We start from the raw sequence: 27321 nt of genomic DNA on the forward strand, positions 1-27321 counted from the left end.
TTTTGTCATAAAACCTTTAAAAAATACAAGTACATCAATTTGTGTTAATTCATACAAATATACAGGAGCAAAACCACATGGACTGCTCATCTTTAAGCATGTACTTAAGCTTCTTTCCTGAATAGGGGTGCATTCTGAATTGTGCCCTTTGACATAAACAAAACTGTCTCTTGAATCTGGGTTTAACTGAAAACAAATTAGAGGTTAATTGTAAGAAGCCTCCTAGGCTCTTGGTTAATTATTTTTGTATTGTTAGGCTTTAGACACATTTTCTTTCTTTATATGATTGAACTTCCAGGTATATAATCAGGGAAGAACCCAAGGTTCCCAGTTCTGGACTGTGACCCATTTTGTAGTCATCTTCTCCCTTTGCTTAGATACCAGAATACTTTTGTAGAATTCTTAATTGTTCTCCAACTGCTCTTTCAAAAGGACAGATTGATTTGTATCTGTATGTGAGAAGAGATAAAACGGCTGGCCAATGCTGCGATTGCTTTATGTAAAAGCTAACGAAGCACAAGAAAATAAAAATTCAGGACATGAGGACACTGTAAATAAAAAGTAGAGTCTATTACAGAACTTTTTAGATATTCACAACAGGAAACTTAATTCTTGAGGTTCTCTACAATGCTCATTATTGATTTGGCGGATTTTTCTAATATTTTCCGTTTCAAGATAGTCTACAATGAATCACTGTAAGATGTCTACTAAGCCCTTTGCTGAAGCGTCCTGCTCTGTCTTTACTGAAGTGTATGATTTGTTACCTAGGCTTAGAGGTATAAGTTAAAATTTTAGTGCCTTGGGCTGCATGGACAGAGGAATAGTGAGCACTTACCTCATCACACAAGGGATGCTGTAGTTGTGGTGGTGTGGGCTGCTGCTTCCTCAGCTGAAACTCCTTCAGCGTAAGTTGTAGCACCAGGGTAGAGTCTGTAGGACAGTCATTTTGGTGCCACTAGAATTTGTCCATGCATCTGATGCTGATGCTCTGCTATTCCCCTCCCTCCCCACCTACACAAGTTACATGATTGCCAGGACCACTGAACCTCATTTTAAGTATTTCAAACAGCTTTTCCTTTACGGCATTTCATAGAAAACATTAGGATGCAATTCTGCAGATGTTAAGGAATGGGACCAAGTGTAATGGGTCTCCACATGTAAGAAAGATTCATATAAACAGAAAAAAAATAAAAGCCCATTTTAAAAGTTACAACATCATGTAGCTGTCTTCTCCATATAGCTTACCTAAAGCAAATTATACATCTTAAATCCCCTAGCTGTTAAAGAAACAAGGCACTGTCATAATCATAATAATTCAGCTATAACATGAATCACCTTAGCAAACCCAGACATTTTACAAATATCTTTTTAAGAAGGGTAGGGCTAACTCATATTTAATAAGCAAAATTCTCCTGCTAGTGATAAAGTATAACAGAGTATAAATGCAGAGCAACTCCATTGATTTCAGTGGAGTCATGTTTGATACAATGCATACAATTCAGATCAGAATCTGTCCATTTGTGTCTTTAGCTCTACCTACATTTTAAACATCTGTGGCAAACTCCTTGTTCTATTCCTTATTTTATCTGAGCTGCCACTTTGAGTTTGTGGTGGTAATAGCAAATAAATTACAGGTCCCACTGTGTCTGCTCCTCCAATTCTTGTCCCAGTAGTACTGTTGATAATCGTCCCAGTGCCTGCAGGGTTCCTATAATGCAGATTTATGGGCCTGTTTTGACAACAGCCTCAGTAAAAGTTGTTTTCATCCAAACAAAAATTTATTGCGATTTCTAATAGAGTAGTAGCAATACAGACTTTATATAAACCAAACAGGAGTATATGATCATCAGCATTCAGGAGGGCAACTGTCACAGACTGACCTTTACAGTTAGTGGGTAAATCTCAGTTTGTTTGAAAGCTTAAATAAGTGCCCTGAATAAGGATACTTACCTGAGGCTGTCTCCTACAAGAAGATATAGTGGCTCAGGCCCTTATGATTCTACAGTGAGGAATATCCTGCCCTAATGAAAAATTCAAGCCTTTTCTGCTATTCAAATTAGCTGAACAGGTTTGGCTGAGATCAGGGTTTTTCTCATGATATTCCCAAAAGGTGCATACAGCCATTCACTGGTCTTTGTTCACACTGTTTGCTTTAAGTCACTTGAACATAGTGCAAGAGCAGTACATCTAGCTATTTGCCATTCCTAGGAGCTTTACAGTGAAACTGGTGCAAGTAACTAGAAGTGGAGGGAGGAGTGAGTGGGACTGGGGAGGTGGGGGAGCTTAAAAATAGCCCAGTCATGGTCATGGGGGTGGGAACACCTCAGCCCCGGGGCTGGAGTGAGCAGCTGGGCTTTCCAGATCTCATACAGGCATTTGCAAGATCAGGTGAACCCTTTCTTAGACTGGGTTAGTCCAATCTCAATCTAAACTACTGCACCTACTCAGGTAAACCAATTTAAATTGGCCATGCCTTTTTTTGAGCACTTCATGCTCTCTGCATGCCTATTGTAATTGGGTGCCATTCCCAGGGCAGTCAAAACCCCCTGGAGGTACCTTGGAGTTGCCCTTATTCCGACTTACTCTCCCCCTCACTTTCCTGCCATGTCTTGATTTTCCTTCTGGTTCTCAAAGAGGAGGCTGCCTCAGGGCTTCCCAGACCTGCTTCTTGCTCCCAAGAACTACCATAGGTGTGGAGCTCTTGTCTTCAGGGCTCATTGCATGGCTCATATGATCCCTACATCATGCCCCATGCCTCACAGATGTTACTGTAGTCACTGCTGGGGCTTTGGCTTCCCTGGCCTCTGACCCTTTGCTTTAGGTAGACTTTTAGCTTAGGCTCACTGCATTGGGCCTGGCTTTGAGGCTCTAGCTCATGTTTGCACTGGGCCCCTGGCCATTGTCTGCTGGGCCCCAGGCCCTCGTGTGGCTGCATCTTCTCTGGGCTGTTCCTCTGCGCCTCTACCCCTCTTGTGTGTTTGCTGTCTAGCACTCTCTCTCTGCCCACTCTGGACTCAATAACTGATCAAACCTTAAACCTGCAGTTGGCTGGGCTCAAGGTGGTCATGTGCCCCTTGGGCACTACTGGGACCTCTGAAACCTCCCCTACAGTCCCAACCCAAACCACAGGTTTAAACTGCAACATAAACACTAAGCCTCTGGGCTATAACATAAGAAGAAAAACAACAGGCAGTTCCTGCTTACTAAGTGTCTCTTTCTTTCTGGGTCACTTGTCCTGTTCCCCAGCCTGCAGAGGTGTTTTCTCCCAATTTTGTAGGCATTCAGGAGCCCCATACTCCACCATAGCCTATGTTGACCATCTGCCCTGACTAGTTCAATCCAGGGCTTATATAGGTCTGTCCTGAGCCATCTCCTAGTCATATGATAGCCCCAGTCAGCTGACCAGCCCACAGGGCTACCCGTAAACCACTGCTCTGCCAGTAGTATCTGTTTTTGGATAGGTAGGTTCTATGAAGAAGTGAAAAAAAAAGTTAGTGTAAGAAATGGAACTGAACATTTTTGGATCTCAAACATTCAAAACACTGTTTTTGAAGAATGTATGACATGTTGAATTTATTCTTATTTTATCCCAATCACTGTGCCCCTTCCCTAATTAACAGCTATAGACATTTCTATGTTAATTTAACAGATTGGCAGAAAGACATATGCTATTAGCCATTCAAGTGTTGTATGTCTATTGAGGAGCTCTTTCAACAAATTAATTCTATTTTAGAAATTGACCAAGGAAATTTGCCACAAGGAAAAACAACAGTATTCCAGGAGGAAAATGTCAATCACTTAGGGCAAATCCCAAATGTCTTACTCAAGCAACATTTTCATTACTCTTAATAGAAGTATTGTTCAAGTAGGAACTCAGTATAAATAGAAGTCAAAATGTTCTCTTCTGCTTTTTCACTAAAAGAGCATTTGAAATGCCTGAGTCCATTGGTGGGTAACAAAGAATAGACCAGCCAATTTTATGACAAACTCTGTTTCTTGATCAAGACATACTCCACGGGTATCTTACCTGTCACCAAATCTACACAGTTTTTGTTCCGGCATAACTATTTTTGTTAGCGGCACACTATTTTCACTGAAAGAACCTTGTGTGGACACAATTATATCACTATAAAGAACAAGGTACCATAGTCTGATAGATCTATTTGCTTGACAGACAGAATAACCCATATTGGTACAAGCACTGTTATGCCAGTATAACAGCTGTCTATGCTAGGGTTTCATAGTGCTTTAAATACAGTAGCATAGTGCCAGAGGTATACCTAGGCATGTCTGTGCCCTAATGGCAGCAGTGCACAGGTCAGCATCAATGGCTGCTTTGTGGTGGCAATGATTGGGTTGGCAGCAGAGTGCCTGCTGTTTTTGGGTGCCCTCTAGCTAGTTTCCTGGTTGTCCCCCTGTTAGTAATGCTACTGAGCTGTCAGTTTTGTATGCAAATGAGCCCAGAAAGCCTTAACATTGAAAGTGTGTTTATGCAGCAAAGTGAAGAGGTTTTTAACATGTGGTAATAGACCTGTTTTAGCCTAATGTAACTAACAAGGGTATCAAGAACATGAAAGACACAAATATAACAGTCTATACCTTGTGTCCCCAGAGAGTTTATACTCCATGCTAAAACCTGCACTGCTATCTCTTCACTGCTACTGTTACCTATGCTTGCAAGATTAAGTTAATAAAGGTGCACATACTACAATCAGCTTGTGCCAGGAGGACACATCACATTAATTGTACTGTGTGGACATAACCTGAGAGAAACTTGAAATTAAAGTGTTTTGCACCAGTAGGGTTAGAAGAAAGGGGGTTTTCATTTCTCTTGGCTAATTCAATGATTCAGGGATGGGAATGGGCAGTTATTGAGAACCAGAAATCAGGGAATGGGAGACTGTATTAATGCTCCAATGTGTTACAAGGGGGTTGAGAGTGTGGTTTTAGTTAGTAGATTTAGTAGTAGTAGTTTAGTAGATTTAGTTTTTAAAACAGAGGAATGGGGTGAGAATCCCTTATATGTGAGATAAGCAGTGAGTGGGTGGTTGGCAGGTAAGATTTTTTTTGGTTTATGAAGTCTTTTCTAGCTAGAACTAGTGTTCAGCCCAGGCACTCAGCAGTGACAGATACATGCCTTTGTTGGCTACTGGTAAGCAACCAAGAGGATAGAACAATGCTGACAAATAAAAGGAATTTGGAAGCCCAGGAAGAGATATTGCATCATTCATAACACATTAGAATGCCTAAGATTTTTCAATGATCTCAATTATAGAAATGATCTGTATATAAATCAATGAGAAAAAGCATAGTTACAGTAACCAAATTAAAGGAATGTGTGGTCTCACTAAATTAAATATAAGTGGTGTGAATTCATGTACTGAATTTCATATTATCACTTACTGTTTAAAAATATTAATAGCAGGGAGATTCTCACAAAAAATTAGTTAACATTTAATGACACAATGCTACCATCTGTATCAAATGAATGGAGAATGCAATATTTTATATGGGATCACTGAACCTCTTGTAATACATTATGTGCTGGGTTGTAAAACACTTTTTTCAGCACATAAATTAAAAACAGGTTGGATTGATCTACTTTACAATTCAAAGTAGCAAGTAGCCTGAACGCAGTTTAATTATGGGCTTGTTGCTGCTTCCATTTAACCTCACTTATGGTCTTATCATAAACTATTAGGTTGACTGGGCAGGTGGTTACATTCTGATACTGATAACATGGGAGAAAACAGTTTTCATCCCCTAAAGACAAAATGACTCAGACAGGAGAAGGTCACATAACACTAGCTGTGGTATTTAGGAAAATGGAGTAGCGATGTCTGGAAAAAATATAAAAGACAATATCATTTTCAAGTTTGATATACTGATATAATGCAGTCAAATACTCACTCTCAAACAATGCCTGTGTTAGGATACTTTATGGGGGTATATCTGTGATATTGTCTCTCCATGTACCTGCACAAAAAATAGCACAGCTGAGTTCATTTGAACACCTCACTTTGCACTTTCAGTACATGTTTGTAGTTATTTCAATTTGTACCCTACAGACCTATTGGGCCAATTGTTTTTTGTTTTGTTTTTTTTTAAATAGGGTGAAGCCCTGACCCTATTAAAATTAGTGGTGGAACTTATATTTGGGAATTTCTCCTGAAAGACTATTTAACCCATAACTTAAAAATGTTTTCAAAACGGGATCATTATATCACTGACAGCACATAAACATATTGGATCATGCATTAAGTGTTTACACCTAAAAGCTACTGCTGCTTATATATGTAGGTTTGGTTGTGCCATAAAAGCATTCAGAATGTGTACAAGCATTCAGTTCAACTGGTTGAAGTTCAGCCACTTAGTTTAAGCTGTTTGAAATTCAACTGGTGAAACATACACATGCTCTGTAGATAGCCTGCAATGCTAAAAGCACCCAGAACATATATCCCAGTATATTTTACAAGCTCCCCTGTCCTCCTGGACATAGGTAACATCAACCAAAGACAGCTCAGGACTGACTGCCTGAAGGGGCCACACCACCCCTCCCCACAGCACTCCCTCCCACCCTCAGCTGCCAGGCTGTCAGACAGCACATCAATCACATTGACCTGCTCATCAATCCTGTGAATTTCCTCTCCAGCAGCCTAGTAGATCCTTACCCCTGTGGAACTAGCTGTCCGATCCAGTGCAGATCAGGTGGGAAATCCTCACTCTTAAGCTTTCTGGCCCTTCAGGTAGGGTCTATGGGGTAGTATCTTGGGGGCTAGGAATGGAGGCCATGAAAGACCAGTCAGTGTCCATATGGAGGCCAGGTCTGGGGTCACCATTGCCCATGGGGAAGGAATCCCCCATTTGGGGTATGAGAGGGGGAAGGGTCTGCTGAATCTGCAACCAGTTGAGCAGGACACATATCTGCCGGACCTCCACCCCCTCCAATATACAAAGTGTCTGGATCCTTTTTCTACTGGGGCTGCCACCTCTGACCTGCTCGTCTTCATAAGGATATGGCCAGGCTGCTTGGTAGGGTCCATTTGTGTGAGAGGTGGAGGTGGGCTAGGCAGTGTCTAGGCTGGGGGCAGTGAGGCAGGACAGCCTGACCAGAATCTCTGGGACTCTGGGTGTGGAGGTAAGCCAGTCAGTGTCCAGGCTGCGGGCAGTAAGGGAGCTTGGGGATGGCAGAAATAGGGTCAGGTTGGGGGTCTGGTGCTGCTGGATAGTAGGTCACAGCCATAGTGGGGCAAATTTCTGCTGCAGGCAGCCAGAGCTCCAATTCTGGTTGTGATGGAGTGGGCACAATCTCAGCTGCAAGGGGGTGAGAGACAGGGGCTTTACCCACACCATAACTCATAGTTCTACCCTTTCATCATGCCCGGAGTCCCAGCTCTCATCACATGTGGGCAGGGCACTTTTTATTTGGGTAGCTGGAGACTTTCCCTACCAGCTCAGGGTTGGGGGACTGACAGCTTCATAGCCCCAGGGATAGGCTTTCCAAGCCCTACAGCTGTCAGGGATATGAGCTTAATGTAACTTGGGCTGCAGCAGTAGACTGCAACATGAGTCGCAGAGTGTCTTCCTGGAGGCAATGTGGGGGTGAGAGCAGGGAACAATTGGATACCTTAAGGCAGTGGTCTCCAACCTCTTTAAGTAGGAGATCACCTTTGGCATTTAAAAGCAAACCAAGTTCTAATGTGTATTGCCACCACCTCTCCTCCTCTCCCCACCCAGCAGGTAAGTCTATGGGGTGGGAAGGTGGTGGGGGGGAGGGCAGATCAAGGCAGAGGGAGAAAAATTATTTGGGGATGTGCCTCCCCAGTAGGTAAGTCCCACCCAGCCGGGGCCCTACTCAACTTACTTCTGCTCCTGCCTCTGCAGCACTGTCCCTCAACACAGGGGTATCTATCTAGCCCCTGCCCCTTCCCTCCCCAACGGACTGACCTGTTGTGTTGAGGTGCATGCATACATGCACATGGGCACTCAACCCCTCCACCAGAGCCTCAGATTGACTACAAGAGACTGCAAGAGGTTTCAAGATGTACTGGTGGATCGAGATACACTGGTTGGTGACCACTGCCCTAAGGAATCTTTGCAGCCCCAATCAGGTGAGGTGGTTTGCAAGCATTTATTTTAGCACTGGGATCCCAACTGATTAGCACTTCAACCTTGCCCAATTTGGTGGAGACTTCCAGTTGAAGTGCTTTGAACACTTGTACACACAGCATTTCAATTGATGGAATTGCAATTCCACTGGTTGAAATGTAACACTTGTACTTACCCCAGATGGCCTGAGTTTAGCCCACCAAAGGGATTACCTTTGCCTCTATATCATACCACTAAAGCAGGATCACTTCTGCAGGAATCCCCCTGGAAAGGAAATGGTTTAAAATACAGTTTTAGAAAACATAACTACCACTTCATTCTTTCCCTTCCAAGGGTCATTCTGGGATTACCAATCATCTTGCTTTACATGCCTTTTGAAGATGACATTAACTCTGAAAAAAATCCTTAAATTAATTGGCTCTGTAGGGGCAGACACTGGGAATGGTAGGTGAAACTGGAAAAAAAAAAATGTGCCCACAGTATGAACTTGCCTCGAGAGGGAGCTCCATTGATTCTCTAAATTAAACATTAATTTGAAATTGTATGGCAAGTCTGTGGCTTCTAGTATGCTATCTTCATGGTTGCCCTACTTTTAAAGTTTATGCTCTATTTAAAAAAAATTGGGAGATTATCAACTCCCAATTTTGGTTTTTATTTTCCTTTGAATGTGAAATTCCCATTAGTGCACCCAAGGAAGAATCATGTCCCTTAGGTTATTTAATAAAAAGCAAGCATTAAAAGCAATTGCAGCTGTGCTAGTCAAAAGTCTTTGCCCTTGTGGTTTACTCTTTCACTAGAATTCCTCAGTGGTTTTATAACTTTATTTCATACAAATGAATATGATTCTCTCCCCTATGGTAGAGTCCTTTGAGGAAAAGGTTGATTATTTCAGTTTGTTTAGTAGGAAAGAGAGGCATGCCTGGTTTCTTTGCATTACAGAAACAACCTGATTTTCCCTCCATTTCCCTTTGATGAAATCAGACAGGAGATTTGATTGAGTCACCATCTTTATCTGCTTCTGTGAACAGAGCAAATACATGTTATGAAGGTCACAGTCATCCCTCTTTTGCTTTAGCTATCCTCAACTATTCTTCTAGCTGCCTTGATTTGTTTTCCTATGCCTCAAGGCAATGATCCGCTTCTGCCAGGCAGGAGAGCAGTATCTATAATAGTGGATTTAAATAAATCAAGGTCAGGGTCATTTCTAAGTTATTTTTGGCACCCCAACAACTTCTGGCAAAATACTTTTAACTCTTTCTGTGTCCCTATTTTTCTTTTTTTTAATTATGTGAAGCATGGATGACTATATCTGTTGGAATTGTAAGAGGGAGACTAAAATGAGATAAAAATATAAGACTATATGCATTTGAGACCAAAACAAAGACTAAGGCAACACTGAGCTTCCTCTAAGTCTCAGTTAAAAAAAACCAGGAGGGAAAAAGTTATTTATATATGTCATCACAATTCCATTCCTGGTTCTTCAGGGAGCTGAAAAGAGAAATGACAAACTTTGATGTGCAGTATAAATCCCAGACTTATGCACTAGTTGTCAAATAAGGATGGGTATAGCAGGCTTGTTTCATAAATGATAGCATTCCAGGCCTACCTGTGGCCAATAAACTCACATAGGAGAAACAAAATATTTGGATGATTTTGAAGTTTTTATTAAGTTCTTTTGGTGCTATGTTTTGGAGTGTGTGTGTAAAGAAGATTCAAGAAAATTGTAAAATAGTAGAGAAAAAGGTCAGCTGAACTTTGTCACAGCCAGGCTCCCTATCTCCGAATATATCACTTAGGCTAGTGAAGTAATTGAGGTGGCATGTGCAGTTATATAACATCAAAATAAGAGGTCAGGTTCTGGCAGCAGGGCTTCATACATCTACAAATGGAAACCAAAGGGAATAGTATCACTTCTATTTCCTGAACAGGCTCCTAATTTATGTGCCACTGAGCTAAGCTGCTTCCTGAAAGACTGGCCTAATCTGTACAGATTTCATTTTCCAAAAAAGAAAAAGGTTTGGAATAAAGAGAAACATCAGAATTCACCAAAATGCATTTGACCAGAAGTTCACCTAGCCCAATATCCTGGTTCTCACTCTGGCCATTACCAGGTGCTTCAGTTATAACAACCTAGCAGGATGATGTGGAATAATCTGCTCCTTCTCACTAGGACACAGATATTGAAAAGAAAAATGCTCTTTGATCGGTCTTTTTAAATGAAATATTTAAAGCTTTGTTCTGCTTAGCAAACCAGGAATATTTTCTTGACCCTAACCCAGCAGTCCTTATTCATACACAAGCAAAATTCCCACTGAATTCATGGATAAAGGATGAAGAAAAGGCTCCCTTGGAAGGAATTTTAATTAAGTAATTTTAATCAAGTAGTATGCAATGCTTAGCTGCCTATGGTATAGTTTTACAGTGAATTATCATTAAGGCCTTGAGTATTTGGCCAAATCATGGGACTCAGGTAGGGTGGTTGAACTTAATCCTCACTGATATTAATGAGACTCCCTGAGATCAGTCTCCATAGGTATGATTATAATACCAAAGCTTGAAAATCCAATTAAAAAAAGCATAGAAAATTAGAACTAGAAGGGACCTCAGTAGGTCAGCTAATCCAAACCCTTGCTCAGGTCAGGAGCACTTAAGTGCATGACTCTCTTCAGGAAAGTGTTTAATTCTCATTAACATTTAAAAAACAGTTAGATCACAAAGGATTATGGATGTACTCATTTAACACCTGGTACTTAGCTTTAATGTTGGCTAGGACATATGGATGCTATTTTAATACAAGCAAACAATGGTTGTTTCTCTCACTTAACAGTAATGGCTTGGTTAAAACCAACCTGTCCTGTTCCAGGGTGGTATGCAGTGTTTTTGTTATTGTTTTTTTAACTCACTCTACAGTGAGTTAAAATAGAAAAAAAGCCCATATACAAAAACAAAACAAAAACAAAAACAAATCAGAAATAAAATCTTTTATCCATTTAGAATAGTATTTGCACAGAATGAATGTCTCTCACTCTGGCTTTAGATCTCATTTGTAAGCCCTTGGGACAGAGGCCATTTTCCTGTTATATTTATAGGTACATAAATGGGGGCCTGGTTCCATTCCAAGACTACTAAGCACTGATGCAATACAAATAAATATGTGAATGATAATGTTTAGAGCCTGGAAGAAAAGAATCAGTACTAAAAGATTTGCTAGTAATAGCAGAGGGCTGCTATGAAACACCAAAAACAGGAAATAAAAAAAAAATATAGGGAAAGTGGTACAGGCCTTTATTGAAGATGAAATTGCCTTGTTCAGAACCTGCTTTGGAAAGAGATTTCATTAACTACAGAAAGAACAGGAATGCTAGACAGAAAGGTGACTGAATAGCTTGACATGAAAAAATGGTTGTTGTTGCATGAGTAAAATCTCCCCTGTAAAAGTGGTTATTTAAGATTGATTTTGATATCACTGACTGGAGGAAAGAAGCCAATCAATAACAAGAGCAAGATGGAGAGGTAATGAAAAGATCTTATAGGCTTCATGGTATACATCTTCACTTTTATCATATTTCAAAGGAAAAGCAATGAATAATGCAAAAAAGCAAACCATATTATTGTACTTTAATAAGTAAAACTCCTGCAAAGTTATGCTTTAACTTACCCCAGGATTAATTTAGCTGTTGGTTATTTTACTATGCAGTCATAAAGATTTAATCTTACATATACTTTGTAAGTTCCATCTCAGAAAATGAGCCACTCGACTTGCATATGATGTACTGGTAAGCTGATTTTATAAGTGTTGCAATAAACAATACTGTTAAATTCAGCCCCTGGTTACTCTCAGTACAATCTTGACAAAACTTTTGAAAACATTTTGAAATATGATATATGAAATATAATATCTGTTAATGTCTGTGGTTATACAAATCAAAAAAGTGCTATAAGCCACATACAATATGTGGTATGAAGATGAAGGCAGGAGAAAAGATTTTTTATGATTCTAGCTGGACCCTGGGGGCTCCTCAGACTATATGTCTAAGGGGTCCAGAAAAAGAGATGACTATGGTCAATCAAAAGCAATAAATACCCACACTTACAATTCAAAGGGGTTCACACCTCCATTCAAAAGTTCCAAAGTGGTCCACAAATGAAAAAAGGTTGAAAACCACTGTTCTGGCTACATTAACCTGGAGGGGAACCAGATGAGTCAGAGGATTAGTAATAAAATACTAGAAGTTTTTGGTTTACCTTTGAAGTGAGCAATTGGTGACTTCTTACTGGAGCTACTAAGATAGACAAGCATTATCACACAAAAGCTTCACAGCACAATTTGTACTCTTAATGCTCTCAGGAAGAGTTGATGGAAAAAAATTTGATTTCTTCTTCCAGTTCCAGGTAACTAACAGAAAGGCATTGTTTCCATTATGGCAAGGAGAAGATAAAGTTTACTAATTTTTTAATCCATAGAAATTACTCAGGTCCATTCAATTTTAGAATTTGCCTATATTAGATCAGTTCTTATTTTAATCAATTAAAAATTTGAGGGTTGTTTGACCCCAGTACTCTTTCCTGCCATGGCAGGGGTTCGGACTTGATGATCTGCTCAGGTCCCTTCTGACCCTACCAAATATGAAACTATGAAAAACTCACTAATTTCTACTGTTGATTCCTGGGTGCAATTAAAAAACCCAAACATTTTTTCTTGCATAGGCAATAAAGACTGTGGAGCCATAAAAACACTGGACTTGTTAAAAGGACCACTAAGTGATAACCTGACTTCAAGGAGATATCTTATATAGTGTGTGGCTTGTAAGAAACTTGGAGCACATTTACATGCCACCCTATGGCAATGTAGCTCCATTGCCATAGGGTGCCATAAGGTGGCACTGGAATCTGCTACATTGCCATACAGTGTACTACAGTAGTGATCATGTATTTCTACATGTGATCACCAGCTACGTCACTGTAGCGGCACACTCCTCAGGTGCTGCTACAGCAGCATGGTGGCAAAATGGATGGAGAGTTCACAAGCTTTCTAGGTAGCCTTTCCACCTGAAAGGCTGACCACCATCTTAGAAAATTCCTCCTGATCTCCAGCCTAAATTTCCCACATTGCAGCTTGAGGTTATTGCTTCTAGTCCTGTCTCCTACAGCTATAGAGAAAAGCTTGTCTCCATCCTCTCTATAATCACTCGTCTGGTAATTGAAAACTGTTATCAAATCCTCCCTCAGTCTTCTCTTCTCCAAATTAAATAACCCTCACTCTTTCAGCCTTTCCTCATAAGTCTTGTCTCTTACGTTTCATGTACAGAGCTCTGTTTAATAATAAAGGCACTCTGTTTGGACTGCAAGAACGTGGATCTTTATTAGAACAGCCACTGCTCAGTGCTGCTGCTTGCAGCCACGTAGTACAAGGTGTGGTCAGAGCTACTGCAAAATTCACCTGGAACCTTCAGGTTGTTATATCCTGAAGGTTACAACATTTTTCTTGCCTTGCCCTGGACTCTTTCCAAATTGTCCACATCCCTCTTGAAATGTCCAAAACTGGACACAATACTCCAGGTGACTAGTGATGAACGTAGCAGAAGTCCCTTGGTTTGGAAGCGATACTCTAGCTAATATAACCTAGGAAGCTGCTCGCTTTTTTTCTTTTTTTTGCAATGAGAGCATACTGTTGGCTCACGTTCATGGTCCACTGTAATCCCCAGGTCCTTTTCTACAGTACAGTAGCCTAGCCAGTCATTCCTCAGTCTGCAGTTGTGCATGCTTGTTTTTAATCAGGTATGTAGTAATCATCTACCTCATCACTGATATGAATTGGATATAATTTTAAAATGATATGATAGATAGCTAGATAGATAGCTAGATAGATAGAATAGGTCAGTGGTTTTCTACCTTTTATTTATGGACCCCTAAAACTATTTTGAGTGAAGGTGCAGCAGACCCCTTTAGAAGTTTCAAATGGAGGTGTAGACCCTGTTGAATTGTAAGTATGGGTATTCACATAATTTTGATTGTTCATAGTCATCTTTTGAGGAGTCCTTAGATATAGTCTGCGGAGCCCCAGGGGGTTCATGGACCACAGGTTGAAAGCCACTGATAAATATACACATACACAGGCAAAGTTTATATATTATAAACTGTCAACAGGGCAATTATATTGATTGAAAACTTACTGTTGATTGAACTTTTGCCTTCTCAAAAGATCGTTTTTGAACTTTGTACATTTTTATTCCCTCCAACATAAAATTATGGCACTTATCTCTTCCATTACAAACAAAACTCAATAGTAGTGACACACGAGAAGGAATGTTTTATTAGTTTACGTCTTGATGATGGAAAGTAGTAATGTAAGTTGCACTTTATTGTGTTCCATAGTGTCATTAAAGAACTAGTACTTATTAGTACCAGGTGTGTTGGTCCAAATTATAGAATCATTCATGCAGCATTATATATTAAATAAAATTAAATAAATTATCTCTCAATCACATTTCCTGGTAACTTTCATAATGAAACATTATACTTCCACATTTTTTTCCCTACATCCTACAGAAGATAAATATGTAAGAAAATAATACCAGAACTCTCTTTGGGAGTATATGTCTATTCAGTAACCCTAAAAGTCTGTTTTCACAAAATCTGTTAGTGTTTGGCACTGACTATGTTCTTGAGCAGAAAAGCATTTGGAAAGATATTTAAATCAAAATGCAAAGATGGCAAGTTAAAACTGAAAGGGTACTGAATTTAAAACATAAAAGGAAATTAATGAAAAATCAAGTTCTTATTTAACCAAGAAAGAAATATGTTCTATATAAAAGAGAGGAGTTTATTTAAACCTAAAAAGTGAACAGGCTTACTGTGATTAGTATATGACTTTACAATAAAAATTCCATTGTAAAATGAAGCAGAGTAACTGGTGGATGGCATCTGGTTCTTCTTCCTTATGTTATTTACTTATTATTTAGCACATGAATAAAAAAAGGTAATAAATAACTCAACAAGCTAATTCTCTTACTGCAGTTTAAGAACAGCACATAATAAAATTCAGTGCTACAGTCTTTTGTTTTTGTGCCATATATTTTTTGTAGCTTCTACCATGAGCTTAAATTAGCCCAGAATTAGCTCAGGAAAGAGATTGGACTGGCCCTCGGAGAAGGTTTGGGGCTAATTTCTGGCACATCTGCCAAAAAGGTTAGTTCCCACTATTCTAAGGGATGAACTGCTCCTAGCAAATATGTCAACTTTTATAGGTTCACACCACTGCATATGTCTACAACTAATTTTCACTATATTCTTGTGAGATAGTTGGGTTAATAATACAATTGTCCTTTCATATAGGAAAGAGTTGACAGAATGAAAAACTAACCCAAGTACAGAGTTACTGATGAGTGAGGATCAGAGTACTAATGTTAGGACTTTCTGATTCCAGATTTCGTGTACACTTCTCCCACACACATTCCTTTCTTCCATTCCATAGTCCATAATGGTCAGTCATGTCATAGGATGAGATTGGACTTTACAAGTAGACCATGTTAAGAGCACTTAAAACTTGAATGGTCACACATTAAAGCTTCTTAACAAGTGCTACATGCCTCCTAGGCATCCTAAAGTGACTGCACTTTTGGCAAAGATTATCTTTGATCTGTGCTACCCAGCTTCAGTTAATGTCTGGCTGTTCAACTGAGATAAAACCAATTTTCAGTCCTTTGGTACCACAGGAGGCACTTCTCCCAGGTGGGCTAGCTATTACCCAGGAGTCTACAACTCTGTACTGACAGCTGGGTACAGCCAGGAAGCAGGTGAGTGGGGAGGGGGAGAAAGGGAAGAGAGGCAGGGGAGCCAGGGTCAAGGGAAAAAGGGGAAGGGGTGGGGGGTAGCTACTGTATAACCATAGGGCCTCTAAGGCTGGATCTGGGCATTCAGGCAGCATGAGCTGCAGGGAGCCTGGAAACAGGCAGTGAGACGGATGCCCTCCCCCCAGCAAGCTGTTGCACCTGCTGCTCTTCGGGGAATCAGGATGGCAGGGCAATGATCTGGGGGTGGAGAGTTCAATGGAGGATTCAAGTGATTGGGGGGCAATTTTGGGGAGGGGAGTGGTGATCAGGATAGCAAGGCAGTCATCCAGGCAGAGGGGGGAAGAAGGGGCAACCTGGGGGCCAATTAGGGGGGCAATTTGTGGGTGCAGAGGATGTGATCCAATTGATGCAGAGCAGCCCTTCTTCTCTCTCCTGCAGCCTATACTGTGGCTAGAGAGCAGGCAAGCACAGCAGGTATGGAGCAGACTTGCAGATCCTAGCCACACCCCTGTTTGCCAGCCCTTTAGCTGCAGTTCTGAGCAGTGCACATTACAGAGGGTATTAATCTTTAATGTGCAACTGCTCACAGCAGGTATGTCCAGACAAGTACAGTTGTGCGGTATGTGGCGCTGCAAAAATGTTTGCAGTGCCACATACTGCACAGTCTAGTGTTCTCCATGCTGCAAGGGCGCACTGCCTGAGCACGTGTTGCACCAGGTTCCACCCCCCCCCCCCGCAGGTTTCTTTGACCCCTGGATATCCAGGGGTCAAAAACATCTGTGGAAAAAAGTGGCGCAATGCATGCCTGGCCAGTGTGTGCTGCTGAAAAATGGAGCTGGCCCACCCAGAGCTGCACTCCACTTCCAGCCAGGCTCTTCATGGCAGAATCACCATGGCTGCAGCCCTGGGAGGCCCCCAGGACTCCAGGTAAGGCTGCTGGGGCAAGCACAAAGCATGTGGCACAGCCCTTTCCCAGGGAAAAGAAGTGGTGGTGCAAGGTGCAACCCCATTACCTGTCCCTGGGTAACCAAACATCCACACATGTCTGGCCGTGCCCAGCATGTGATAATTTCAATACAGCCTAACATTCCTTAGAGTTAGTGCATGTTAACTGTAGCATGCAAATCTCGCTCATACTCTAATCCTCTATTGTGCTCTCAGCTTAGTGCAGCCAGCCATCAAAACCAAAGCAGGAAAAGGGTAGAAACAAACAACAAAGAAGAATGTAGCTGAAAATACAAACATATTTAGGTGGGGTGTTTACCTTCAACATTTTTCTAACCCTGCTTTCATTGAAAGCAGCGGGAGTTTTATCATTTACTTTCATGAGAACTTGAGCAAATGCTAAGCATGCCTGGAAATGTTGCTGCTAGAAGTAGAGAAGAAGAGTTTGCAAGCCCCATAAATAAAACCTCTCTCTATCTCCCTTTTTTGGGGCTTCTTTTTAGTGTTACTATTTCAGGGTAAAAATATGGGTGTGTGCAGGCAGCAGTGCATGGATGTGGGAGTAATCCTGAGGATTACATTTAGCCCTAAAATATCACTTCCTAAAGACTTCCTATATTCTATGCATCTCGAGAAGTTAAACTTAAAACTGTCAAGTGTAGTTCAAATTGCCAGCTGTAGATCATCATTCATGATTTTTTTAACATCGTGTTGTTAAATTTCTACTTTCCAGGAAGTCATACTGCAGCCTGGATTTCTGGCCCACAGTGAAGGAGTAAAGCCATGGGTCCATTACTATATAAAAGGAAATCTAAGGAAGAGGCTCTGTGGCTGGCTTTGAGAATGAGGTATCAAACAGCATATACTTTTGGGATAGATCTAATAAAGCATATTGGCACCTAAAAGTGAGGTGCTGTACCTCTTGGCCTTTAGATGTTGCTGGAACCTAGTGGCCTTGAAACTTACATTTTAAAGATGAATCCTAGCATTTACTTTTGTTGACATGGTTCCTGTAGTCTTAATTTAGAACAGTATGATAAATTGCACCTTTCTTGTGGCTAGTGTGTGAAATACTCCATCCCTCAGGTAGCCCAACTACTCAGGTTTAGAGATTTGTCCTACATGGACACTATAATGCACCAGTAACTGCCATGTTTCTATACCTTTAGGCAGATCCCACGACCATATGTCTGGGTCAGTTTTCAACGGCCCTTTCTGTGCCAGCATGTCATAGATACATAGATTCTAGGGTCAGAAGGGACCTCAATAGATCAGAGAGTCCGACCCCCTGCATAGGCAGGAAAGAGTGCTGGGTCTAGATGACCCCAGCTAGATGCCTATCTAACCTCCTCTTGAAGACCTCCAGGGTACGGGAGAGCACCACCTCCCTTGGGAGCCCATTCCAGACCTTGGCCACTCGAACTGTGAAGAAGTTCTTCCTAATGTCCAATCTAAATCTGCTCTCTGCTAGCTTGTGGCCATTGTTTCTTGTAACCCCGGGGGGCGCCTTGGTGAATAAAACCTCACCAATTCCCTTCTGTGCTCCCGTGATGAACTTATAGGCAGCCACAAGGTCGCCTCTCAACCTTCTCTTGCGGAGGTTGAAGAGGTCCAGGTGCCCCAGTCTCTCCTTATAGGGCTTGACCTGCAAGCCCTTAACCATACGAGTGGCCCTTCTCTGGACCCTTTCCAGGTTATCCACATCTCTCTTGAAGTGTGGCGCCCAAAATTGCATGCAGTATTCCAACTGCGGTCTGACCAGCACTCGATAGAGGGGGAGTATCACCTCCTTGGATCTGTTCGTCATGCATTTGCTGATGCACGATAAAGTGCCATTAGCTTTTCTGATGACTTTTGTCACACTGACGACTCATGTTCTTCTTGGAGTCCACTAGGACTCCAAGATCCCTTTCCGCTTCCGTGCCACCAAGCAGGTCATTTACTAGGCAGTAGGTATGCTGGACATTTTTCCTCCCTAGGTGCAGCAGTTTGCACTTCTCCTTGTTGAATTGCATTCTGTTGTTTTCTGCCCATTTGTCCAACCTGTCCAGGTCTGCTTGTAGTTGTTCCCTGCCCTCCGGTGTGTCCACTTCTCCCCACAGTTTTGTGTCATCCGCAAACTTGGACAGAGTACACTTCACTCCCTCGTCCAAGTAGCTGATGAAGACATTGAAGAGTACCGGTCCTAGGACCGAGCCCTGCGGGACCCCACTGCCCACACCCTTCCAGGTCAATACCGACCCATCCACCACGGCTCTCTGGGTGCGACCCTCTAGCCAATTCTCCACCCACCGGACTGTGTAGTCATCCAAGTCACAGCCTCTTAACTTGTTCACCAGTATGGTGTGGGATACCGTCCTTAAAGGAAATGCCTCATCCACATAAATTCAAGCTTGGAGTCTTCAATCCAATGCATTTCACAGGCTATGAATTTACTGAACATTGCCTAGAAGCCACATACATTAAAAATATCAAGAAAATCTCAGTATGATCCCAGAAAATAGGCACATAAAGCCCTTTGTCTGAAAAAACAACAAACAAAAAATTTGTATGCAAGTTTTTCTTTGTAACTTTGTAATATTTTTTGTTCATACGCTCATCTGTTCAATTCAGGTCATAATTACATGGTGACATCAATGAGCTCATTCATTTGCTTTCTAACTTAGAGTCAAAATGTAATTGAATATTATTAATTTTCATTCAGTTGATGGATATTTCCAAGTGCTTCATGTTTTGGTAATTAGATTTAATAGTCATGATTTATTTTTTTTTTATCTTTGATAAGCTGAAATGTATTAATGTAATTTTATATGCTAATGATAGATTTCCCCTTATTTTCCTGTATTGAGCTAGCATTCTCTAGGAAACTCTTATTTCTTTAATTTTATTCTTCATGTTTTTCCCCCTATTCTTTGGCTTAATTAATTCATCATGAAACACAAACAGCTTCCAAAGATAATTTTAAAATTGATTTTTTATTATATATTTGACTATAAAAAAATTGTCTTAGTTTAAAGACAGTATGTAGGGCTTGCTTCTATTGTTTGTAGTGTAACTTGCAATGGCATATGTAACCCTAATCAAGGTGTGGTATATGAATTGTACCAACCTCAGATAGTACTGGAACAGATTGAGAGAGACATCTGAATTACTGTTCCTAATCTGCTTTCTTTTTGTTCTAGGAGTGTGAAGGGAATTTGGACTAGTTTTTACTTAGACTCTGTCCACAGCAAATTACTGTACACTTTTCTGCTGATCAGCAGAAAAGTAGATAAAGCCAGAAAGTGTCCATTCTCTAATCCACTCTAACAGTCTGGTCAAGGAAGGGACTAAGTGGGCATTGCTCCTCTTACCTGGTCTCCAAAGATTGAGGAAACGCATTCAGGTGGAGTAATAAGAGTAAGTACCCTTTATGAGCAGGTGAATTGTGTGATCTAGCATGTAACAATGAAGATCATTATCACATGTCAAAATTATGGATGATGACTAGCACAAATTCAGGATTTTAAAGAAATTCATTAAAGTCGTCATCTGATAATGAATATTTATAAAATACTGCATTTCTAGTAATGGACAAGAGGGGTACAGCATTCCCCACATCATGCTGTTATCAACAGGAGCTGCAGTTTAGAGGGAGCATCAGGATCTCTAAAATGGTACTTATCTTCCATTCTTAGTCAGTCCTTGACTTTACTGCTAAGACTACTGAAACTCTTTGTTTTATGGACATGACCATAGATTGTAAGGCTGGAACGGACCTTGGAAGATGATTGGGTCCAACCCCTTGCGCCAGGTAGGAAAGACAGCTGGGGTCAGGTGACCCCAGCAAGGTGACCATCCAGTCCAGCAAGGTGACTGTCCATCTTTAGAGCTGGACGGTTTCTACACTATATTTAGCAAATGTTATCAAAGAGGCATACCACCATCAGCTCCTCCCACCTGGCATAAGCTACATTTTTACATGCAACAGAGATTAAATATATTTGAGAATTATTTCCACTTATGGGTATTTAAAGAACCAGATCCTGAAATTAACTCTGAACCCAGACTTAATCAAAGCTGACTGATCAGAACTGAAAAAGCAGCTCAGAATTTAGCCAGGTTTTAATGCCCAGAATGAGTGCTAGGAGAAATTAATATACACATATATATAATACACAGCTGCACAAAAAGTTTAGATGAAAGTAAGAGATTTGCATTTTTTGTCTCTGCTGATCTTTTAAATACTTGGCTTGTTGCCTTGTCATTTCTTGATGTGTCCCATTGGGCATCAGACAGACTGATGCATCAACTTTCACCATCTGCATTCACTTTATTTAAGAGGGAAAAAAGGCCAATTTCACTACTCAAAATACTTAAAGTGATTGTGAAAGCAAAAGGTTCTAAATACTATTATCTTCTGTCAAGAATGGACCTCCAAAAGCAGATAAAAACTCATCATGTCCCTAAAGTAAATATACCAGGGAGTGACAAAAGAAGATATTTATGGGGACTGAAAGAAAAGTGTTTTGCTTTTGGAATTAGGCCATAAAGGAATGTACAGTTAGGCCAATTCATTTTATGATCTTGCACAGACTATATTGGACTTCTTACAATTTTCTAGAAAAATAAAACTAAAAATACTCTTTCTGGAACTCTGGCTCAGTTTTATCGAGTCTCTTTAAATGGATATTTAGATAAAGTGGAGAGATACCTTTCAATACAGTGGGCTTATCTACACGTGCATTTATGTCGGTTTAAATTTACTGCACAGTAAATTACTGTGCAATAAATGGGAATAGGCTGGCATCTACACATGGAAGCAACCTGGGACTAAATTTAGTCCTAGGTCAGAGCAGTCTGCCATGTGCCCCTGTGGCCACTGGGTAATAATCTCCAGTTTCGGCCACATGGGTGTTGGGATTAACTTTCATCCCAAATTGAGGCCAGAGCCAGCTGCCAGCACTTGGGACTAACTTTAGTCCCAAGCTGAAGCTAGGAGAGGAAGCCAGCCAGGAGCCCTGGGATTGGGCTCAGGCCAGCCTCCTAGTGGCTGGGCAGACACAGCAGGGGGGCCTCCTGCATTACTGCGCAGTAATGCATTTACAAATCCATTACTACGCAGTAACTAATCAGGCCGAAATTTGATACCTGCATGGTGCAGGTATCAAATCTGTGCTCAAGTCAGCATATGCCACCATATTTACTGCGTAGTACAGGCATGCATATGTACATGCATGCCCATACTGTGCAGTAATTTCAGTTACTGCACAGTAATTGTGCAGTATATTTTTATATAACCAGATATTACATAACCCAGTGCCAGAGAAAGAAAAAATCTGAGACACGACCAGTATAGCAAAGCAATGGGGATAAAATTCTGTTTTAACACCTCCTAAAATCTTAAAGACACTGGGAGTACATAAAATGTAACTCAGGGTAGAATTTGTCCTACTACCTAATTCCTGATATGTCTTCATGCCCAGATTCTTCCCTTAGTTAGAATTGGTCAAATTATGGGCTCAGGTTTTCCCAATTCTCTAAATGTGGTATGTAGTGCCAGGTTTTTTGTACAAAAGTGTAGTATAGTAGGTAGGTGTCTGGGCATGACCACTTTTATGAGAGAGTATCTTTCAAAACCTGGCCTCAAGTCATTTTTGAAAGTTAGACATAGGTTCCTATATTGTACACTTCTGGGCTTACAAAACTAAAATCATGATGCATGTCTGAATAAATCACTATGGAGGTTAGCTTTAAAAATAAATACTGAACCTGTTGGCATCATTTCTTTTCAGAAAGAAAGCCAGAATAGTAGATCAAAACATTCAAATGCTTGGTATTTTAATTTGCAAGCAGAAAGGATTAGAAACTGGAATAAAACGCATGCTAGGGAATACTAAACACATCAGTGCCAAAGGAAATATGCTGACATAGCTGTAAGGATTGTGAATGTCAATGACAGGAACCTAAACTTGATTCTGATGCTAGCTACTGAGGCCCCCTCTACATGTTACAGGTATTGTGCATTTAACTTATTAATTATGCAATTACCTTAAGACCAGCTACACATGCAGAGTAGCTATCACAAAATGAAAAGTGCTAACCCCCTATAAAGTTAGACCTGAAAAATGTGTACTAACTTTAGAGCTGGTTGCTTTTGAACTTTAATTGGCATATGTAGTGGGGTCTCTTCTGTGACTGGGAGCCCTGTCAGCTCCCCCTGAAGCAGCAATACAGTGTAATGGGATCTAATGCATAATCCATACAATCGTACATCGCCACGCACATGTTGCATGGCAGAGAGCCTAATTGTTTCGATTGTGCATTAGATCCCATAATACCTTTAACTGCATGTGTTTAGGGGGCACCTTACTTTAAGCCACTTCGAAGAATTTCAGCCATAAAGTATTAGATTTCTCTAAGGATAAAGCAGGATAGTCAGTAAATGTACACAGACAATGACTAGGGAACAAATAGGAAAATTTGAATGTAAACAGATGTGCCACTTTCAACACGGGAAGCAGCAGACTCCTACTCTCTTCCAAAGAAGATTCCCTTCTTGAGAGAGAGAGAGACCTATGAACAGTCTGAGCTACAAAAATATATTAACTAGTATTGATGATGGCCTAAATGTAGCTAGGATAAGAGCACTGAGTACATTGGTAGACTCTGAAATACCTGAATTTCTTCAGGCAAGATATTATCATCATTTCGTAGTTATGGAAATAACGTAAGAGGTTCAATGTACTATCAAAATTATATCCAACTCATAGGAGATAAGGAAAACATAATTCTTGAACATAGTTTTTAAAAAACTGGTTTTCACCAAAATTAGTAAATTAGTCCTTTAACCAAATTGTGCCTCTTTTCCTAGGAGGACAGACAAGTTTCAGCACTCTCTAGCAGTCAAAGATAACGTATTTGGCAAAGGCAAGTGAAATGCAAATATTATACACAATCCTGAATTATTAGCTTTACAAGTGACCATGGAAAGTTACTAGCTGAAGCTCCATATCTATTTAACTGCATTTGTTATGATGCTCATAGAACCATAGGAAAGTAGGCTGGAAGGTACCTAACAAAATCATCTATACTTACAATAGCAGTAATGCCATTTTAGTGACCCATTAATATGAACAGAAAAATAAAGACGAGCAATTAAAAATGCCATTTTCCAGATGTAATTGCACTTCTACAATACTATAAAATTGGTAGGCTCATAGATAAAATGGGAATGAACATATGAAAACTCAGTATTTAAAAAAATGTCCTCAGTAATGATTTGTTAATAGAATTGAACACAAAGATCTGATCTCCAAAACATCAGTGCAGATCCCTGAAGTGGAAGATTTTTCCTGTTTTTAACTAGGTAAAGGGAAAGAAAAATTCCAGGTATATTGACATCATATTGATTTTTTCCCTTGTTTCATTCTGAATAGCTTCTGTATAGACCTGGTTGTTTGTTGTTTTATCCAGATGCTAAAAAAATGGATTTCAATATGATATGATTTTTTAAAACCTTATAGTCATAAATCTTTTTAAGACAGCTGCTCTGTCCTTTTTCTACATGTCTAGGCAAAGATACGTTGCACATAAAGCAAATGAGCTCATTGTAATAGGGACAAATCTGTTCATAGATTATTTACTGAAGACTTAATTTTCTGCTGCAATCTTTTGTTTTCATTATAGTTTTGTATTTCCACAGTACTTTCTGATTCTAGTGCCATTAGTATGGAAATATTTTTGTTAGAATTCTCTGAAAAAAACATTGTATTGCTATCATGTGTAATAGATAGTAAGAAGGCTTACATGCCGGAGTATATTTTGTTGACATTATTGTCATAGACAATCTTTTAAAAAACCCTATTATTAAGAATCTCAGGAACATCACAGGATCTTATCTCTGTGAAGAATAAATCTGGCCACTTGAGGGCACTGTTACTCTTTGCCAATGTCTCATTTATCTACAGCAATTCACACATGCAAAGAACAGAAGTAGCAGACTTAGATTTTAGTGTGTACCTCTCTCATGAGGGGAAGAAGAGGAGAGAAAAAGAAACTTGACTGCTGTGAATATTATTGTTCAGACAATTCAAAGTTTAGGAAACCTTAAATGAGTGGAGCCAACCTTTTCGGCAGGCATGCCACAAATTACCCCTGCACTCTCCCAAGCTCCAGTCCCCTTCCCTTACCTCCTGCTCCCTGTCCTACACTTCCTAACCCATCTGCCACTCTGCTTTCTGCCCTACCTGCAATTATGCTGCTTGTCCCTCGCCCTGATCTACTGTTTGACATACACAGAGGCTGCCTGTACCACAAGCAGCACATTTGTGCCAGGTTGGCCAACCCTGGCTTAGATGAAGAACTCCTACTATGTAATTTAAACCTGTGTGCTGAGTTAACAAAAGCTTTGGTTGCATAGCTGTTGTATACATTATTTACTGCAAACAGTTATTTGCGGACATTTTTGTGATGGGGTTTTTAACATGACAGTAACAGGTCCACACCCCAGGGGTGGCCGTGATGCCCTTTGGCGGCTGTAAGGTTTTTGCCCAGCTCTGTGTCTAAAGTACCATCCTTTTGCTTGTCACCTACCATGGCTTGATAGTCTTAACAGAAGTAGAAAGGGAAGCTGCTCACAGGTCTTGGAGTGATCTCCCTTGCTCAGATCTCACTGAATCCAAACAATCTCTCTCATTTGGCGGACCCTGCGGGTCACATGTATTCCCAGCAACGTGTCCCTTTAGGAGCTATTCATAGCCTCCCATCTCCCCTACAGCTGTGCCCATGCCTCACATATGTTCCCAACCATCACGTAAGTGGGCATTTTGCCCCAAACCACCAGGCCACTTAAGGCCTCCACTCCCTTGTTGGGGCCTCAGCCTTCCCAGCCTCTACACCTCTATTCTGACTGGTTCCTTTAGCCTAGATCCACTACATTGGACCTGGCTTCTTGGGCTCCAGCCCATGTCCCACCCTCCTGGGCTCTTACTTCTGCCCCTCCTGGGCTGCAGACCCCTGTCCCTAATCTCCATCCCCTTCTGGGATGTAGACTTTCTAGCTCTGTGTCTGCCCCTCTTGGGCTGTGGCTTCCTGGTCCTTGGTTTGCCTCTTCCAGGAGCTGCGCCCTTGGCCATTTCTCTCTCTCTTTAGCTGTCTCTACTGGTGGGCCCTTGGCCCTGAGTTTCAGTCTCTCAGGCTGAACCTTGCACTCTGCTCCAGCAAGCTCCAGCCTCATGCACCACCCTGGCACTCTGGGACCTCCTGACCTCTCCTACAGTCCCCAGACTGGTCCATTAGTTAAAACTCAAACAAAACACATAAGTATTTTGGCTCTAATAAAACTCAAAGCCAACTGGCTGTTTAACAACTTCCCCCCTGCCCTGGGTCCTATCCCCCTTGCAGCAAGTAATCCATGTCTTACTGTTACTACAGGGGCATTTCAGGAGTCAGAAGCTCCAGGGCAGGGGCTCTTCACTCAGTAGTCAGCAGGGTCAGACTGACTGCCTGCTCTCAGGCACTGGCTTTAAGATCCCCCTAAGCCCTGCCCCATCCAGTCATGTGACTCTGTGGGCATTCACAGGTTTCCCCCTGTGCTTCATGACATGCCTTTTCTCCCTGCTAGAACTGCACTCATCTGTCTGCAGCTCTGTCTTTCTGGGCTGACTCCCTGACTGCCTGTAACAGGGGGCCTTCTCGGGGCCAATCTCACTGTGGCTTGCCCACCTGTTTCTGGGCTAACCGTCCGCCTTCTTGCCCGCCACACCTTGTTGTTAATTAATGTTTATTAATTAATGTTAATAAAGTGGGAGGCTGCCCATTTCTTGCCCTGATGCCAGGGGGCATTATCTGCGGCTCTGGTCTTCCCCTACACTGCAGCCCAAGCCTTGCAGATGGCATACAGATGTTACCCATATCGCCGGCCCTGCATTGGGCCCCAGAATCCTACTACTTGGACCCCACTTAGATCCCTCCATTCAGGCAGCCTATTCTGCCTTCATTCCTGGCTGCATAGCTCCCTGAGCTGCTTCCCCCTTATGAGTGTGGTCCCCCTGGGATCTTTGGCTCTACTGGCCCTGGCCCACCTCCAGACCAGTCGGAACCCCAGGCCCTCAACTCTTGGGCGTTCCTCGCACTGGGCCCCTGGCCCTTTGACCCTTCTGGTCCTGGCCCCAGCTTGGACCAGTCACGGGATGTCAAGACAGGTTAAGAGTCTATGGCCTGACTCTCTCTTTCTCTGGGGTCCACCTTCTGGGGACTAGGGGTTAAGGTGCCCCAACCTGCCTTTCAATGGGGTGGTAACTGGCCTGGCATTTTCTGGGGACTCCCGTGCCACTGAGAGCCCCACCAGGCCACCCACTCCCAGCAGGTTGCAGTTTTAGGTCATGCCCAGGACCAGGAGCCTCCTGACCATCCTCTACAGCTCCTCCCTTACCTCCAAATGATACCGGCAGCCCTGCAGCCAAGCAATGTTGTTGCCTGCCTTCCAGCAGCA

At 41.5% G+C, this 27321-nt stretch overlaps 1 long non-coding RNA gene across 2 annotated transcripts; it reads right to left on the reverse strand.

The window, feature by feature from the left end:
• Positions 1 to 27321, reverse strand: LOC132250137 (uncharacterized). Of its 2 annotated transcripts, none has more exons than XR_009461724.1 (4): positions 27262 to 27321; positions 8285 to 8373; positions 5911 to 5976; positions 1 to 1708 (listed from the first exon to the last, which is right to left on the reverse strand). It is a non-coding gene; the product is annotated as an uncharacterized LOC132250137 (long non-coding RNA). The 2 variants fall into 2 exon arrangements; XR_009461723.1 differs by having other exon boundaries at positions 1 to 3468.

Source organism: Alligator mississippiensis, chromosome 1 (assembly GCF_030867095.1).
Source record: "Alligator mississippiensis isolate rAllMis1 chromosome 1, rAllMis1, whole genome shotgun sequence".
In the NCBI taxonomy this organism is placed as follows: Eukaryota; Metazoa; Chordata; order Crocodylia; family Alligatoridae; genus Alligator; species Alligator mississippiensis.